Genomic DNA, 20,027 nt, shown 5'->3' on the forward strand with positions numbered 1-20,027 from the left:
AGAGAGACTTCCTGAAGAACTGACATACTGAGATGCTACCCATTGCAGCTGCTGATGACCAGTGCTTTACCCCATGCACGTACCTGGCTCTTTAAGAGACATACATTTAAAAGCTGGTTCACAGAAAGCTCTCCACTCCTATGGCTCTTACAACCTTCCCTTCTTCTGCAAGATTCCTGAGTCTTAGGTGTAGCGATTGTTTGGCAGACATATCTAATGGGACTGGGCTCCACACCTCTGCATTTTGATTGGTTGTGGTTTTCTGTAATGGTCTCCATCTGTTGCAAAGAGAAGTTTCCTTGAAGACAGGTGAGGGCTACACTCATCTCTGTTATGGTTTATGCTGGTAAACCATAAAGTGGCCATAAAGTAAATCATAAAGTAAAGTGGCCCACAGTAGGTTCTCCTTCGAGACCTATGACTTCACTAGCCCTGGGTAATTGGTTAGGTTTCCGCTACCAAGCATGATTTTCCTCTTGTTGAGCAGGTCCAGTTACCTGAAATTGTCTCTTCTAGGGATGTCAGAAGCTATACCAATAAAGTCTTACCAACATGACTACTTAATATATAAGCTGAACAAGGAAAGCAACAATAGGTATGCTAGCAATAGGTAAGTGCAGGAGGCCCCAATCTTACATAAAGAATTACAGAAAGCCAAGGAACACTGTGAGGGGGAGATGATCTTCCTCAGGAAAGAGTAGAGCAGCTGGTGACCCAATACCAAATGGTCATAGTAGAACTGCTCAGCCTGGGAAAGCACAGAGCCCTCATGTAGACAGCACCATGAGTGGGCAGAGGGTGGCAGCTGTGTGTTGAGTAGGCTGTGACTTCTGTTTCTGGGGTAGGCCTTCATAGTATGTTATAGACTGGGTTGGATAGGAGGTCATTATGGTTTGGGAGGCTCTAAAGGATCAGGACTTGAGGGCCCGGTACTAGGCTGATGGGTCAGATCATGGTGAGGTGACTGGATCGTGAGGGCTGTGAGTATGGTCCTAGTGGGAGGAGGTGGGTGATTAATAGCAGCCTTTGAAGGGTTTACCTTGCTCCTGCACACCACCCTCTGCTAGGCTGAGCAGTTTCCACCATGATCGTCTGACTTAACTGGAGCCCACAGTGATGGCGCCAAGTGAACACCTGAAGCTTGGAGCCAAATCAATCCTTTCTCCCTTAGTCACTTTTCTCACCGATGTAAGAAAACATCCCAGAGAAGCCACCCCAGGAGTGGGGGCTGTTCTGGGCTCACAGTGTCAGGGTGCATTCTGTTACAGTGGCGACTGCACGGCACGGCAGTGAGAACATGAAGCAGCGGGTCCCAGTGTCCAGAGTCAGGAAGCAGAGTACATACTGCAGGTGATGAGCTCATGTCTCCCTTTCCCCCCACTTAATTCAGTTATGGACAGTCAAATTAGGTTCTTCTTCTCCAGTCAAAACTCTCTGGAAACAATCTTTTTTTTTTTTTTTTTTTAATTTATTCTTGTTACATCTCAATGTTTATCCCATCCCTTTTATCCTCCCATTCCTCCCCCCCCCATTTTCCCATTATTCCCCTCCCCTATGACTGTTCCTGAGGGGGATTACGTCCCCTCTGGAAACAATCTTGTAGACATCTTTCCTTGGTGTTTCTAAAGTCAAATTGTCAGCGAAAACTCACCGTCACAAGTTTGCTCCTTCTCAACTTGTTAACCAACAACACAATTTTTCAATTATATGGTTCTACCACTCCTGTTTATTAAAAGAGCATGGGTATTATTTCATAACAACACAAATTTAGCTGAGTTCTATGAATCCCCCAAATTTAAATAGTCCTGACATTGTTCTAAAGATTGAAGCCAAGTCTTCCGCTATAAAAAAAAGCAATGTCTTATCTTTGCGTCCCTATAAAATAATTTTGTTTCCAATATGCCATGCCATAGAGTAAATACCCTATTTCAAAAGGAAACAATGGGAGAATAGCAAGAAAAAGAAATAGACCAAAGCAAGTGTGAAATTCAGCAGAGAAAACACAAAACTTGAACTCTATGCCTGCCATATAGAGCTCTTGGTGACATCATCTGAGTCTCAACATCTTTGGGTAGCCCTGTCCTCCAAGCACTGCTGCATGCAACGTATAGTCTCTCAGTTAGGATGGCTCCATTTAGTACTTGCAGATTTACTCACTGGATGTCGATTGTCCTCACATCTCCAACACTCTGGGGGGGTCTTCATTATAGCCTGGGTTTCACCTTCATAGCTCCATACAGTGGCTTCTCAGGCCCTCCTTGTAGGGAAGCTGATGTTGCCGATATTACCTTCCTTGATGACTTTCTTCAACATTGGCACAAGCCTCTTTGACCCTATATTCTTGCATTGTACACAGCAGCATACAGATAAGACTTCCAAATTCTGCTAGCTCTAAACATAATCTGGTAACTGTAGTGACCTTTGTGTCCCTTGGCAGCGGGATCTAGAAAATATTCCTGTGATTGCTTTTAAGCACGGAAACCCTTTCAGCAACATTCACAGTTGGCTTTCTCAAATGAATGGTGTTTTCACAAATTGGAGCATTTGACAGATGCTCTATGGCTGCTCTTTGCTATCATGCAAGTGCAGAATGCAAGGTTTCTCTTTAATGGCATTGAAAAATTTAACAATTACAGTTGTTTCCTCTGCATCCACCTTAATTGCATCTTTAAACGTGTTCACACTATTTTCTCAAAAGACTGAACATTTTTCTGCTTTCTCTTACTATATGCATCTGACTAAGAACAGCAACCATTCCCAGCCTGGGTATGTGGTCTTTTTAAGGTATATTTATTTATTATGTATGCAGTGTTTCACCTGAACACCAGAAGAGGCCACCAGATCTCAGTATAGATGTTTGTGAGCCACCATGTGGTTGTTGGGAATTAAACTCAGGACCTTTGGAAGACTAGACAGTGCTCTTAACCTCTGAGCCAGCTCTCCAGCCCCTGAGTATGTGGTCTTGAGGTTTCCTCTGACAAATAACTTAGTTGATTGATTTTAAATTCCACCACCCTCAAACTCTCAGGACAGGAGCAGAACCCAGCGAGTGCCTTTGCTGGAGTTGAACGTGAGTGCCCGCCCACTTCCCACAGAGTTCTCGCTCCTTCTGAAACTTCATGCTCCCTCTGAAGCCTCGTCATCTCTGACCACCTTGTCCACACTTCTCTTGGCATTGTGGGCTTCAAAATTCCCACCCAGACATCCCGTTAAACTCTGAATACAGATGCCCAGAGATTTCCTAGCCTGAAACGTCAAACTTTTCCACATTCTTCCCACAAACACAGGGTCAGATATATCACAACAGAACCCTCTCAGTTCTTGCTACTAATCTTCCTGTTTTAGTTACTTTGTCTCTCACTGTGACAAAATAACTTGGCAAAAGTAACTTAGGGAATGAGTAGTTGACTCTGGCTCAGTCGTTTAAGAGGGTATATCTATCAGGGGGGACTCTTTCCTCCTCGGTTAACCTCAGAGGTTCAGCCAGGCATGGTTCTAAACCTACTCAGGTGGACACTGAATGCTAAGAATCACAGGGAAGTTGTTTTCCTGAGATACTTTGTTACAACTATGGAAAGTGTCTGATACAGACAGCAGTGGCAGCATAGGTCATACAGGAGAGCTGATACGCAGACATGGAAACACAGGTGGAAGCATTATAGCTTTAAAGGAAAAATGTATCAAGGCGGCGGGGAGCCAAAGAATAACACAACCCCACACAACAAGACAGGCCTTACACAAGAGATTTATTGGGGAAGACTCAGGAGGTAGCTGCCTGGGCTCAGGCAAGAAACAGCGGGAAGCAGAGCAGGAAGCAGGTTTTATATAGGGTTTCTTGGGGGCGGGGTTATTTCCAGGATGGGGATTGGTGGGATTTCCAGGGTAGGGATTGGTGGAATTTGGGTAGGCTTCCAGCTCAGGGATTGGTGAGTTTTGTGGATTTTTCAAACCCAGAAGTGAGCTTAGACCTTTTACCCGACAACACCAGGGATGGAGTTTGCCCCAAGCCTCCACTTAAACAGTGAAGTGAAAACAGAGCAGGGAGGAATCTTGGAGGCATAGTCCAGGGCCATATGTGGAGGTTAGGAGGCGGGTGACTGGCTAGGAAAAGGCTCATACACGGGCATGTGCCAGGAAAAGATGCCCAGGAGCACCCAGCTTTTCTGGATTATCTTGGGTGATTCTGTGCCCAATTATAAACGCATTCTTTCCCAGGAGCGTCCTTGAATGATCACCAAGTGAGAACATACCTGCTTAGAGTCCAGCTCAGCTCCCTCTGAGAACATGGCCTGAGAGGAGGCCTGGCTTCAGACCCAAAGTTGTCTCTGCACATGGCTAAATGGGCCTCAGTGTCTGGTTCGCAGAGCTCAGAGGTAGAGATGTTCTGAGCTACAATGGATTGGATTTCCTTGTAGTAGGAGCAGAATATAGAGGGTCATGCGTGTATGGACTCACCTTGAGGTGGACAGGCATGTGTCTGTATAATTATCCTGGGCATGTGTCCACATGGTCGTCCTGGATACAGAAGGGCAGCAGTCCCGGCAATCACTCTGGGAGGAGGTGGATGAAGGACCTGTACGTTTATCCTGGCACCCGTGTGGTTATCTGAGAATATGTAGACACATACCCTATGTGGTCATCATGGGAGCGGGTGGACATACATTCAGATCTCCATCAGAAGGACGGTCTGTTAAAACCACTCCCACCAACTGTCCCATGAGGATCGGTGCAACCAACTGTGTAAATGCAGGATAGGTGTCAGGCACTGTGTAAATGCTTTCGTAGTCTTCCCTGTGGTCCAGGCGAGAGTACTCCTTGGTCTGATGATCAGCTGCTGATTATTTGAACTTTCACACGGGACAGTCATAACACCGGGCTCCCAAACGATTAAGGATCTAGTCATTCATTGGATCTTTCTTTAAATAACTGGGCATATCTATGGGATCCATTCTTATCTGTATTTTAATTTTTCAATAAATCCATTGTTTTTTGTTCTTTAATTTATAATACCACGTGTGCCTTACCTCCAGCTGTTTGTTACTTTGTTACTTTTTCTCTTATTGAAAATAGATTTTTTTAAAAAATAAAATTTATTCTGATTATAATTTTCCCTCCCCTTACTCCTCCTAGTTCCTCCCCACCTCTCATCCTATCTGGATCCACACCCTTTTTGTCTCCCGTCTAAGAAAGCCAACAGATGTCTAAGGAATAATAATAATAATAATGAAATAAAATGAAACAACACAAAGACAAACAAATAGGAGTAGGAGAAAACAACTGAACAAAAAAGAGCCCAATAAAAGGTACAAAAATGCATAAATATGTAGTGACAAACCCATAGGAATCCCATTATGTTGGTGTCTGAATGACAATGCCATTGCCTTGCAGAGTGTCTTCGTTTCATGAGGTCCCATTTTTAAATTGTTGGTAGTTGTGCCTGTGCTATTGTGTTCTGTTTAGAAAGCTTTTTCCTATGACAATGAGTTCAAAGCTTCCTCCCTCTTTCTCATCATACATGACTTTATGTTGAGGTCTTGATCCATTTGGAGCTGAATTTCATGCAAGTTGATAAGTGTGGATCTATTTGCATTCTTCCATATGTAGCCATCCAGTTTGTTCAGCACCCTTTGTGGAAGATGCTGCTTTTTTTTCCCCAGTGTGTACTTCTGGATTCTTTATTAAAAAAAATCATGTGTTCAGAGGAGTGCGCATTTATGCCTGTGTCTTCAGTCATACTCCATCGATTAATTAGGGTTTCTGTTATTGTGCCGATACCATCCTGGTTTTATTACTATAACTCTGTAGTACAATTTGACATCAGGGATGATAATACTTCCAGAAGTTCTTTTATTGTACAGGATTATTTTTTTAGGTATCCAGGTTAGTTGATTCTGTAGGTTTTCCTGTGGTGTCCTTGACTCATCTGATTCCTTCCTCCCCCTCCTCCGCATGATTCCCCAAGCTCCGCCTAATGTTTGGTTGTGGATCTCTGTGTTGGCTTTTATTAGTTGCTTAGTGAAGCCCTTCTGATGACAGTTGTGCTAGGCTCCTGTCCCTAAGTATAGCAGAGTATCATTAACAGTGTAAGAGTGGACTACGTCTCGTGGCATGGGTCTTAAGCCTGACCAGTCATTGATTGGTCATTCCCACAATTCCTGCTCCATCTTTATTCCTGCACATCTTGTAGGCAGAACAAATTGTGGGTTAAAGGCCTTGTGGCTGGGTTGGTGTCCCAGTCCCTTCTTTGGAAGCCTTGCTTGCTTACAGGAGATAGTCAGTTCAGGCTCCATACTGCCCATTGCTAGGAGTCTTAGCTGGTATTCCCTCATAGTTTCCTAGAAGTTTCTATGGCCCCAGTGATCTAGCTCATCCTAGAGATCTCCCCAATCCTGTTGCCCCTCCCAGTACTCTTTCCCTTTGTCCTCCCCCACATGACCCCTTCTGTTACCATCGCCACTCTACCACTGTCTGGTTCTCTCCTCCTTATCCACCTGATGTCTATTCTATTTCCCCTTTTTGGTGAGATTCAAGTGTCTCCCTTGAGCCCTCCTTGTCACTTAGCATCTTTGTGTCTGTGGATTGCAGCATGGTTATCCTGTACTCTCAGCCTAATATCCACTGATAAGTGAGTACCTACAGTGTTTGTCTTTCTGGGTCTGGGTTACCTCACTCAGGATGCTCTTTTCTAGTTCCATCCATTCACCCACAAATCGCATGATGTCTTTGTTTTTAATAGCTAAGTAGTATTCCACGGTGTAAATGTACCACAATTTCTTTATCCATTTTTCGGTTGAGAGATATATAAGTTGTCTCAAGTTTTTCACTATTAAGAATGAAGCTGCTATGAATATGGTTCAGCAAGAGTCCTTGGCGAATGGTGGAGCATCTTTTGGGTATATGCACAGGAGTGGCATAGCTGGGTCTTGAGATAGATCCATTCCAAATTTTTCTAAGAAACCACCAAATTGATTTCCAAAGTGGTTGTACAATTTTGCACTCCCACCAGCAATGGAGGAGTGTTCTCCTTTCTCCACATCCTCACCTGCATGTGCTGTCACTTGAGTTTTTGATCTTAGCCATTCTGACAGGTGTAAGATGAAATCTCAGAGTTGTCTTAATTTGCATTTCCCTGATGACTAAGGATGCTGAACATTTCTTCCAGTGTTCCTTGGCCATTTGAGATTCCTCTGTTGAGAATTCTGTTTAGATCTGTACCCCATTTTTAAATTGGGTTATTTGATTTGTTGATGTCTAGTTTCTTGAGTTCTTTATTATTTTGTATATTAGCTCTTTGTCGGGTGTAGGGTTTGTAAAGATCTTTTCTCATTCTCATTCCTTTGCCTTACAGAAGATTTCCAGCTTCATGAGGTCCCATTCATTGTTGATCTTAGAGCCTGAGCTGTTGGTGTTCTGTTCAGGAAGTTGTGTCCCATGCCAATGAGTTCAAGGCTCTTCCCCACTCTCTCTTCTATTAGATTTAGTGTGTCCAGTTTTATGTTGAGGCCTTTGATCCACTTGGAATTGAGGATGATAAATCTGGAACTATTTGTGTCCTTCTACATTCAGACATTCAGCTAGGCCAGCACCATTCGTGAAGATGCTTTCTTTTTTCCCATTGTATAGTTTTGTTAGAAATCAAGTGTTCACAGGGTATAGGTTTACTTTTGGGTCTTCAATTCCATTCCATTGATCAACCCATCTGCTTCTATGTCAATACTATCAGGTTTCTATTACTATTACTCTGTATTATAGCTTGAGTTCAGGGATGGTGATACCTCTGGAAGTTCTTTTATTGTACGGGATTGTTTTTAGATATTCTGGGTTTTTGTTTTTCCATATGAAGTTAAGTATTGTTCTTTCAATGTCTGAAATTTTGATGAGAGTTGCATTGAATCTGTAGATTGAATTGGGTAAAATGACCATTTTTACTATGTTAATTCTACCAATCCATAAGCATTCTCCACATTTTAGTTAATTTAGATAAGGGTTTGTTAATATTATTTGTTTTTCAAAGAGCCAACTCTCTCATTAATTCTTTGTAGTTTTTGATTGTTTGTTTGTTTTCTATTGACTTTAGGCTTGAGATTGATGATTTCTTCCTATATACTCCCTTTGCATGAGATTTCTCTGTTCTAAAGCTTTCTGGTGTGCCATTAAGCTGCTATTATGAGATCTCTCCAGCTATTATTTTTTAAAGTATAGGAACTTAGTGCTATGACCTTGCCTCTTAAAACTGCCTTCATTCTGTACATTATGTTGAGTAGGTTTGGTATATTTTGTTTTGATTTTCCTTCAATTTTATGAAGTTTTCCATTTGTTCCTAATTTATGTCTTGACTCAGTAGAGAGTTGTTCAGTTTCCACGAGTTTATAAACTTCCTGTTGTTGCTGTCCAGTGTTAATTGTGATAGGATGAATGGAGTTATTTCAGTTTTCTTTTTTTTTAATTTATTTTTAAAAATTTTTTATTATTAATTTATTCTTGTTACATCTCAATGGTTATCAGTTTTCTTGTATTTGTTGAGACTTAATTTGTGTCCATGTACGTGGTCAATTTTGGAGAAAGTTCCATGAGCTTCTGAGAGGAAGAGACAATCTTTTGTGAAATGTTCTATAAATATCTATCAGGTACATTTGTTTAATGACATCAGTTGGCTCCAGAATTTCTCTGTTTGGTTGTTGTCTGGATGACCTGTGTATTGGTGACAGGAAGGTACTGATGTCTCCCATTATCAGTGTGTGAGGGTCCATATGTGACCTAAGCTGTAGTAATGTTTCTTTTATGAACTTGGGCACCCTTGTGTTTGGTGTATAGATGTTAAAAATTGCATGTCTTCTTGGTGAACTTTTTCTTTGATGAGTGTGTACTGTCCTTCCCTATGTCATCTGATTAGTTTTGGTTTGACATCTCTTTTTGTCAAACATTAAAACGGCTGCACCAGCTTGCTTCTTAATTTCCTTTACTTGAAATATCTTTTTCTATCCTTTTACACTGAGGTGTGTTAAGGTCTTGCATATTAAGGCATGTTTCTCGGATGTGGCAGAAGGATAGGTCCTGTTTTCACACCCATCTGTTAGTCTGTGTCTTTTTACTGGGGAGTTGAGATGTCAATGTTGGGAGTTTGAAGTGAGCAGCATTTGTTGATTCCCGTGACTCTCTTCTGCGGTGTGGGTTTACCCATTGTTTTGACTTTCTTGTTTGATATTATTTATTCTTTGTGTTTTCTTGGCTATGGTTAGCCTCTTCAGGTTGAAGTTTTCCTTTTAGCATTTTCTGTGGAGCTAGATTTGTAGAAAGGTACTGCTTAGATTTGTTTTTAACATGAATGCTTTTATTTTCCTCACCTATTGTGGTAGAAAGTTTTGGTGGGCATTGTAGTCTGGCATGGTGTCTGTGGTATCTTAGATTTTTTAAAAAAAAGAACATCTGTCCAGGCCCTTTTGGCTTTTAGAGTCTCCATTGAAAAGTCATGTGTTATTCTATCAGGTCTGCCTTTATATTTTAGTTGGTATTTGTCCTCTGCAGCCTTTAATAGTGTTTCTTTGTTCTGTACATTTATTTTTGTGACTATTATGTAAGTGGAGGATTTCTTTTCTGGTTCAGTCTATTTGGTGTTCTTAATGTTTCTGGTACTTTGATAGGCTCTTCTTCTTCTTCTTCTTCTTCTTCTTCTTCTTCTTCTTCTTCTTCTTCTTCTTCTCCTCCTCCTCCTCCTCCTCCTCCTCCTCCTCCTCCTTCCTCTTCTTCTTCATGTTGGGGACATTTTCTTTTTTAATTTTTTATTTAATTAATTTATTCAGATTACATCTCAATTGCTATCCCATCTCTTGTATCCTTCCGTTTCTCCCTCCTGCTTTCACTCTATTCCCCTCCCCTAGGTCTATGACTGAGGGGGACCTCCTCCTCCACTATATGGTCATAGGCTATCAAGTCTCATCTTGGTATCCTGCTTATTCTTCCTCTGAGTGCCACCAGGCCTCCCCACCACTGGGAAGTGGTCAAATATGGGTCACCAGAGTTCATGTCAGTGTCAGTCCCCGCTCTCCACTCAACTGTACAGAATGTCCTGTCCATTGGCTAGATCTGAGTAAGGGTTTGACGTTTACTGCATGTATTGTCCTTGGCTGGTGCAGTAGTTTGAGCAGAACCCTTGGGTCCAGATCCGCCCATCATGATGTTCTTCTTGTAGGTTTCTAGGACCCTCTGGATCTTTCTATTTCCCCAGGGACATTTTCTTTTATGATTTTGTTGAAAATAGGTTCTGGGTTTCTTTTCCTTCATCTATCCCTATTAGTTGTAGATTTTGACTTTTCATAGTGCCCTGGCTCTCTGGATTTTTTTTTTTCCTGGGAGATTTTTAGATTTAACATTTACTTGGACAGAGGTATCCATTTCTTCTATCTTGTCTTCAATGGCTCAAATTCTCTCTTCCATCTCTTGTTTCCTATTGGTGAGGCTTGTCTCTGAGTTTCCTGTTTGTGTTCCTTAATTTTTCTTTTCCAGATTTCTCTCAGTTTGGCTTTTCTTTATTGATTCTATTTTTGCTTTCAGATCTTGAACAGCCTTTTTATTTATTTCCTTCCAATGTTTGTTTGTGTTTTCATGGATTTCTTTAAGGAATTTATTAATTCCTTTTTTAAGGACCTCTACCATATTCATAAAAGCCATTTAAAAGACTTTATCTTGTGCTTCATCTATGTTGGAATACTTAGGGCTTGCTGTGGTAGTGTTCCTGGGCTCTAATGGAGACACATTATTCTTGCTGTTATTAATTGTGCTTTTTACACTAGTGTCTGGTCATCTGGGATTGAGAAGATTATAATTCTAGGTGGTGATATCTGTTCTCATCTTGTTGGGTGTGTTGGGTTTGTTCCTTGGTTTCTGTTGCCCTCTCTGGTTCTTAGGAGAATGTGGTTGCTGTATATTGCCTGATAGGGACATTTTCTGGGATCCTTATAGGTGTGGTCACCAGGGATTCTGGGTAAAACATTTTTTCTGGTATTGGGAGCTGACACTTAAGGATGGCTATGGGCTAGAGATGAGGTGTCCATAGGAGGAAAGGAAGCAGTGTGTGCCACCAGGATCTGCTTAGTGCCCTGGGAATGGGGGCAGAGAGGGAGAAAAGGCCATAGAAGGAAGTCTGCTGCAGAGCTGGGGATGAGACTTGGGCATTGGCTGTAAAGGAGAGTTGGCTCCTGAGACAAAGGGATGGATGGGTGAGTAAGGCTGTAGAAGGTCTGTGTGAGCCACTGGAAGTTGTGACAGAGAGAAGAGTGGAGGCTATGGAGGTGGGGATGAGACTGAGGGACTGGACTTGCAGAAGAAGAGGGAGAGTGAAGGTATGAAGATCACCTACCTCTGTCTACGGCCGGCATAGCTGACAGGTTACATTTTTTTTTTTGATATGTGGCATTATAATAGCCTTGGCTTCGGTGTGGTAATTAAAGATAAACCATGTTTGGTTTTCAGAAATTATTAGTAGTCTGAAGAACAACTTGGAGCCTTGCAGATCTTGGTCCTTTGGATGGAAGTTCTTGAAACTGCACATCCTTAGCGTGATCCTTTGTTCTGACCCATAAGGACAGCACCATGGCTCCAGATGGGTCCCCAGGAGGGATTCCTATCGGTTGACTTCATCAGGAGATCTCTTTCCAGTGAGATAACAAAGTAGGTTTTATTGAAACTAACTGTTTCATAAATCGTTCCCTCTTAAAAGCTATCTGTTCTGATTGGGAGTCACAGTGCTTCCATGCTCTGGCCATTCTTCTCTGGTGAAGCTGTGAGTCCTGTTGGTGGCTTCTGCTTGCACACCCAGTGTGTCTGGCAGTCTGGGGCAGGACATGCACTTAAGCCAGTGAAGGGGCTTTCAGCTGCTCCTCTAAGGAACAGTGGTCTCAGTTGACCTTTGTTCTGTGTGCATCTGAAAATGTACTGTTTTGAGCGTGTGTGCGTTCGTGCGTGTATGTGTGCATGTATGTATGTGTGTGTTTGCCAGAGGCTGACATCAGATGTCTTTTATGGTTGCTTTTCACCTTTATTTAAGACAACGTATCTCATTGAACTTGGGGCTCACCAGTTCTTCTAGACTGGCTGGTCAGTGAGCTCCAGGAATCCTCCTGTCCCCTTGTTCCTGGTGCTGAGCTTACAGCTATGCTATGTGACACTTGGCTTTTTACCTGAGCACATGGCTGGGTCCTTGTGCCTTTTTGAAAAGCAGTTTACTAGATGAGCCATGTCCCTAGTCCTTGGGTGAGTCTTGAGAGGGGATTGATGGGTACAGGCAGCTGCCACTGGCTCATGGTGGACATGGGGTAGAGCGGGGAAGCAGACAGCTCATCCCTCTGCGGCTTGTTCAATGTCCCCAGAAGTCTCCTGCTCAGTAGGCAGACTTCCTCTGAGGCACACTGATGGCCACACTCCGTGCCATGGCCAAGCGCCTGAGTACTGCTGGGGTGAAGAGTCTATGGTGAGACTGTGTGCAAACATACACAGCCTGCTGTACATGTGAGAACAGCATTGCTCAGCAGGTCCAGGGTTACACATGGTCATAGCCCTGTGGAGGTGCTAGCTTTAGAGCCTGCTTTTACCTGGGTCTCACAAGGGTGCAGTGCTTGTTGAGTCTCCAGGGTGAGGGGAACCTCTACTTTGTTGTAATAATCTTCAATAATCTGACACATAAAGAGGTGAAAGCCCAGAACAGGATGGGCCTTTCACACCCAGCTTCTCTCAGTGTAAGGAGAGGACTGGAGGTGAAGGTGGGGTGGGCGGGTCTCTTCTATTTCCGGGGTGGGTTGAAGCATCCTGAGCCATGTACTGGGACCAGGTAGACCTCTGAATGGGTTCTGTGACACATACATGACTCTACTGTCCCCATTCTGTGGTAGGTCAGACAGTGAGGGCTTCCATGTTGGGGATCTGCCTTAAGTATGTGGGGTGGGGTAGGGGCAAAGGTCAGTGAACTGGATGGAGGAGAGGAGAGCTCTGGGATAAAGCTTTTTAGAAGCCATTCCGCTCTCTTTCTCCCTCTGGAAGGTGGCTGCGAGCATTTTAGTTAGTGGAACAGAAGGATCCCAGGACAGGCCATGGGTAGCTGTCCAGGTAAGGCAGGGACTAGGAAACTGTCCCGTTTGTCCACACAATGTACTGTTTTCATTTCGTGCTGTTTTCAGGCCTCCTGTCACACCTTTTTATTCCCATGGAGGCTGATAGGAGCAGCAGCTGGTTACTTGGCAACGCTGCTGCAGCTCTACTGATGGGAGATTGGCTGCTGCTGCTGAGCCTCTCTCCTCAGCTTATCTTTACTCCCCCAGCTCTGGACCAAATGCTCCAACTGTGGGGCTCTCCCAGGTGGGCCTGGACTCCATACAGAATTCACAGCTGAGTAGGAGCCGAGCCTTGGGCATCCCTGTCTAGGTGTGGCCCAGAGTGGATGTGCAAGATGTTTGGTTCAGGCAGTTGCACCTTGTTCTGGCAAGCATGAAGGAGCCTACCAAGCTGTGATGGCAGAGCCCTCGCCTCCCTGAGGAGTAAAAATGCTTCGATGACCGACTTGTTATAAATCAAGGGACAAAGATGTCATCTCAGGTCGTGCCATGGTGCCGTCGGGTCAGCTAACCATGGCAGCTGGGAACTTTCTACTTCCTTCATTCCTTAGGTTTAAACTCACTCTTTCTTGCTCTCTCTTTTAATCTCCCTGTCCCTGCTACCACTTCCCTCGATGAAGTTCAGGGTGGACTCCAGCTCATGGGCTTTCTGCCTTCACCTCTTACCATACCCAGCTCTGTCCCTGTTTGGTATGTGGAATATCCAGGAGGAATCTTTCTCCCTGGACGGCACCTCAGGGAGCTGCTGACAGACCGTGTATTCACATCCTTCTTTCGGCTGCTCCCTGCTCTCAGAGCTCGGTCATTAGTTTTCTTTGTTTGTGTCAGACTGTGCAATTTCAGTATTGTACACAATGCTCAGATCATCTGGTTCTACTGTGCTATTTCCGGAAGAGATAAATTCTGAAGCCCACAGGGGCTAAGCAGCCACATGAGGGTGGACAATGGCTTATCTCTGGGCTCATATTTCTTGAAGTTTGCCCAGCAAATTCTAATGGTGACCACGATGAGTCTTGATTCATCCAGTTTCCATAGCTACCAGCACTCAGTCAAGGTAGACTACAGTTTCTATGGTTATCACTACGTTGGGCCGTGGTTTCCATGGTCACCACGATGTGATTGAGTTCTGATAATGACGACGGTGAGGACGAGGAGGAGGAGGAGGAGGAGGAGGCTGGATTCATTTTATTCTTATTGTGACCACCATTCAGTCGTGTTGGTTTGTCATTTCCTCAGAAACTGTGGTAAGACTGAGTTGATTCACAGTTCTGATGGCGAGGTTGGGTTGGCCCACAGTTTCCATGGCGACCTCAATGAGGCCGGGTTGGTCCATAGTTTCCATAGTGACCATGACGTGGTGGTTGGGCTGACTCACAGCAGCTTTCCTCTGCTGACTCAGTTTTTCTTTATTTTCCCCATAGAAAACTCCAAGAGAAAATGTGTTAGAAATTGCTCCTCCTTTTTTTGTTTTTAAGTTCCTTTTAACACTCTACTGTATACTGCAGTGAGATATGCCTGCTTGTTTATGTGGCTCCTCAGATGAAGCCTGGGTTCCTTGTTGACAGATACTGTGTCTAGTTTGTCTTTGCAAATATTGCTACATAGGCCCCTGTGCCATCCTTAGCTGTGGGCATGCATGCAGAGTTGGGCTGGCTGCACAAGGCTCAGAGAGGTGTTGCATCTGTGATGTGCCCATCGCTGCATACCATATAATAATAATAATAATAATAATAATAATAATAATAATAATAATAATAATAATAATAATAATAATTATAATTATTATTATTATTATTATTATTATTTGCTTTATTTTTATGGTGTTGGAGATGGGTAGAATACAGGGCTTTGTGTGCGCTAAGCCAGGGCCCTGACTGTAAGTTATGGTCAGCTCCTTGATTATTTTAGCATCCAGAGAAAATGTTATCAACAATCATGATCAGCTTGCACAGTCTGTTTGTTTAGAGTGACACTGTTTTACGTTTGGTGTCTTAATGTCCCAGTTGTGAAGATGAACATCATCCACTAAGATGCTAAGATGTCATTCTCTATCTGTGTGTGTGTGTGTGTGTGTGTGTGTGAAGTTGGATTTCCACAGCAATGAAAAAGAACCTTGAGTTTGTGTTGGACAGCTGTGTCCACGAGAATCCTAGACGGTGTCATATTGCTGCTGCAGTGAATGGTAGCTTGGTTCCATCCCGGCTGCCATGTTAAGGTTTGTGGGCGCTGCCTGTGTGCTGACCTCTGCCTGTACTGCCAGGGCTGGCCTGGGCTTTCCTTTCCCATGGGCCTTCCTTGCTGGGCCATGTTGGCTCTCTGCTGTCATCCAGCAGGGTGGAGCTGGGCTTGGGACGTGGTCAGAGTGGCTATGAAGAACCTGGTCCTTTGAGGGGCTGTCGTGTGGTTGCTAAGGAAACCTGCCACACTCCTCCTGCCCCAGCCTGGCTGTCCGTTACTACAGTAGATGCCATCCATGTGAAAGCAGTGTCAGTACCTGCAGTTACCCTGCTTCCTCTGACCTCTACCTCACGAGCACAGTATTGACGGGGCACAGTAGGATGCAGAGCTCTGACCAGAAGTGGCCCCTGATACCTCTGAGAATGAGGAGTGAGTGGTCACTGTTGGCAGCTGAGGAAACCTAGGTTGCAGACAGTTACTTTGCCTCCGCTATTTCTGTGAGCGGTGTTCAAAAGATTCCAGTTAAATGTCTTCAGTCTCATTGTAGGAAACTCAAGGTTGTGACAGGAGTGGGCCAGAAGCCACTCTGTAGGCCCATGCCAGGCGGTGCTGCTTCTTAGGCCCCTTGACTGTAGGGGACCTGGTGTCTGGAAGCCTTGGCGCACAGCGCACAGAGCAGCTCCAAGTCACAGGCTCAGTGTAACATTAAGGAAAGTGAACGAAACTGTCACTTGAGTTTTAGAACTTGCTTACAAGCGCCAGGTCCTGTGCTATCTCTTGACTTTGACCTTAAATTTTACTCCATCAAAAAATAAAATTAAAAAAAAAATTTTTTTTTACTCCATCAGTTTCTGTGAAATGAAAGTGGTAAAGTGACAAAATCCTGGCCAGAGGCCAGAGAGACTGTGGGACAGTGACTGCTGATTCCCAGGGTACAGGCTGAGCCCCAGGATCTTCTGGGCCGGGGCAGGCCACCTGTCACCCAGGCCCTTGGTTTTAGAGATACAGTGGAAGAGCAAGTAAAATGTCTGCTTCTGCTCTCAGCAGCTTAACTGTGGGTCACTGCTGAGTCAAGTTGCGCACGGCTGTAACACTCTGGTCACGTGGCTTGATGCAGGATTTTTGCTCTCTCACTGCTGTGGTACTGCCTGGATGTGTCCATTTGTGACACTGCTGTTCCTCAGCCCTATCTGGTGGCTCCTGCCTGTTTAGCACAGAAAAACATACAAGGGTAGGGGCATGTGGAACAGTGAGAGACTGGCTTGTCACTGAGGTGCACAACCAGTTTCTGCTCGTGGAAGAAGTGGACAAAGAGCTAATATTGGCAGTCATGACCTGAAACTAGGCATACACGTCTCACACTGCTCCCTGCACCCTTGCTCTCTTCTTCCACACCCAGGCAGTTGGCTGTCCCTGGGCAGAGGCCAAGTGACTGTGGTGATGAATGAGTGCTCCTGAGCTATCTGGCCCCACCCAGTTCCCCAGCTCCCTCACTGTTCCAATTACTGTGATCTCCAGTGAAGCAAGTGGAGTGAGTGTTAGCGGCCTGTTTGCCATGTGTAGCATGACTGCAAGACCATCTCATGACCTCTGGGGACAACATGCGTCTCACTAGTGGATAAGGGGTCATGGGATGTTCTATCCATTAGGGCTAGCTTAGGGTCAAGGGTGTTGAGTGTCAGCACACTCACACGCATGCACACATACATACACATTCACTCACGTGCGCGCGCGCGCGCGCACACACACACACACACACACACAACAACAACGATAAACAAAACAGGGATTTTCTTGGTTCCAGAAGAAGATATGCGTTCACCCTATGTAACCGTGATAACCCCATTTTCTAAGACAAATACTGGGAAACAAGTTATGAGGAGAAAGAAAGCAGATGTTTGGGGCAATGGTGTCCCTGGAAAAGCACAACACCTGTGAGGCAGGAGCGATGTCAAGCCTCCCTTAGCCTTGGTTTCCATGTGGCTAAGATGGGATTACAGAACACACACACACACACACACACACACACACACACACACACACACACACACACTCCTGTCCTGGAGGTGAATGCCCAAGGTTAGCACAGCACCAGGTTCTATGCATGCAGGGATAGGGGTCTTTCTTACACCTTTCCAAAGACGCTAAGCTCACTCATAAAGGTCTCCCCTCATGACTAACCACCTACCTGCCAAAGGCCCAGTCGTTAATGACCTCACTTTAGGGTTAGGATTCAACACAGGAGTTTGGGGCACATTCAACATGCTGCGTGTTGCAATGGAGCTGTGGGAATGCATGGGGACTTGGCAGGTGGTTGGGATAGAGGTCCTTGAGCTCTGCTCTCCTCACCATCTTCATCAGCGTTACCACATCACGCGATCCTCCCCTCCAGAAGGGAGCTCCTGCCTTTCTGGTCCATGTTCCTGGCCTTACCTGCTAAGCAGGCTGCTACTTGCTCACTGGCAGTAGTACATCTGTTGCTGGATTTACTGTGTTAGACATGTTATGGTCCTGGGCGATGGAGAGATGACAGGCACTCCAGAAAGGGCTAGCAGCAACTGCACAGTTGCACAGCACTTCCAATGTCCTCACCCACATCCTGCTGTGAACACAGATGTGTGCTGGGCAGCACAGGTGTGTTCTGGACAGAGCTAGTCATACCAGTGAGTCAACAGGTGCTGTGCCTGGTTGCTGACCCACTGCTTTCTGTGGCTAGTCCAAGTATGGCTCTGAGCTACGGTGAAATCACCCAAGGTAAAGGGTGTTCCAGCTGCAAGCCCTGCTTGGCTCCAGTTTCATTTGATTTTAAATATTTATATAGATGAGTAATGATAATACTTATAAAAGAAAAAGTCTTGAGTTTGAGCTATGGCAGGGAAGACACAGAAATGGAGATGTTGTAGACACACTGCACGTCTGACTGTTTCTGGGGACTGGCTGGGGAACATCTAGTCAAATGCATGACCTCAGGCCCAAGGCCCACCCGTGACCTTCTGAAGTATTTGCAGTAGAGCCTGTAAGCTGGCAATGTGGGGCTTCCTGAGAAGAGGAAAGCACCGGATCTTTACTGGAGAGACCGGAGCAGAAGATGCCCTTTCTTTTTGGTCCAGAGAAAGTTGTGCCCCTCACCTGTTCCTGAGAAATTGGAGCTACCCATTATACGTCCCTCTTCAGAAGTAGCTGGAGGTGTGGACCATAGCCCTAAAGGCTCTGAGGGAGCGACAGAGTGACACCTGTGGATCATGTGCAGCCTGTAGGGCTGGTATCAGTCTTCTCCGCAGCTCAGCTCTGCTCCTGTCAGAGTGGCTGCTTTTAGTGAGTCTGGTTAGTTTGGGGAGACTTCCTGAAGCTATTTTAAGTTGTTCCTGCTTCTCTGCAGAATGGAACATTTCAATCTCGGATGGAACTTGTATACAACAGACCCTGTCCTTGTCACCTACCCTGCAAACAGGTGCCATTCGTGATCAGTGGATGAGTCCCTCTTGGTAGGGTTTCTATCCAGGTCATCGTCCCGGCAGAAGGGCCTTTGTCCTGGTTACTGACCTCTGCACGGGTCATTGGATGGTCCCTGACTTGTGAGAGTCCCTGTTCTGCACCAATTCGGTTCTGTCTTGGCCACCCTGACCCTGCAGGTGTGTTCTTGTCCTGACAACTGACCAAGTAGAGTTGCTTTCCATGTCACTGGCCCTGCAAGCATGTAAAAACACAAGCGTGTGCACGTGTGCATTTCTGTGCTTGGCTACGGTGGTGTGTATGTGCACTGTGCAGGTACATGTGACATGTCTGCTCACACTGAACACATACCTTCATCTTGTCATTCCTTCATCTATTACTCTCCTGACAAGAGGGTAGCGCTCTCCCTGGCTGCTTGCTGGCCCTTGGCATATGCTGAGGCACTCTTGCCCTGAGTCAGAACTGCAGCCTCTGACATCTGTCTGGGTTGGAAATCTGGCTGTAGGGATGTGACCACGAGGGGTCACTGTTGTCGCGTCCTCCTCACTGGCCTGTTGAGTGACCACATTTGGCTGAAGACAGTGAAAAATAAACTAGTTTTAGAATGGGGAAATAATAGGATCCACAGGGTCCTGGAAACCTACAAGAAGAACTTTATGACAGTCAGATCTGGGTCCTGGGGTCCTCCTCAAACTAAGGCACCAGCCAAGGAGAATATAGGAAGTAAACTTCGAACCCCTACCAAGACCTAGCCAACGAACAGGATATTCTCCACCGTTGAGTGGAGAGTGAGATCTGACTCTCACACGAACTCTGGTACCCCTTTTCTGACCACGTCCCCCTGGCAGCACTCAGAGGAAGGATAGCAAGTTACCAAGAAGAGACTCGATATTCTAAGAGCATATATAGAGGGAGGGGAGAAGGGGGGAAGTGGGAGGGAGGGAGGAATGGGAGGAAACAGGGGAAGGGCTAACAATCGAGATGTAATATGAATAAATTAATTCAAAAAATAAAATAAAAAAATAAAAACAAAACAAAAATGCAACTGTGGGACTCAGTGCAGGTGGCTGGGTTATTCCTAGGGTCTTCTGAGCCTAGGCACCAGATTTCCCAGGTTTCTGTTGTGTGTCTTGGTGCTGGGTTGGCTTTCTGAATTAGCTGGGCTTTATAGCTTCCCATTACGCTCTTGGTTAATGCTCAGATACACCCAGGAGTTTCTCCTGAGCAAGTGCACATAGTGTTTTTACTGGTTTCAATATTTTTCAAACCTGAGGGCACACCATGGGTCATTGT

At 45.0% G+C, this 20,027-nt stretch overlaps 1 pseudogene; it reads right to left on the reverse strand.

Moving 5' to 3' along the window:
• Positions 1 to 14,454, reverse strand: part of LOC127195609 (KAT8 regulatory NSL complex subunit 2-like) — a 68,020-nt pseudogene extending 53,566 nt beyond the window's left edge.
• Between the last annotated feature and the right edge of the window lie 5,573 nt (positions 14,455 to 20,027).

The sequence above is a fragment of the Acomys russatus genome, chromosome 1 (assembly GCF_903995435.1).
Source record: "Acomys russatus chromosome 1, mAcoRus1.1, whole genome shotgun sequence".
Classification (NCBI taxonomy): domain Eukaryota; kingdom Metazoa; phylum Chordata; class Mammalia; order Rodentia; family Muridae; genus Acomys; species Acomys russatus.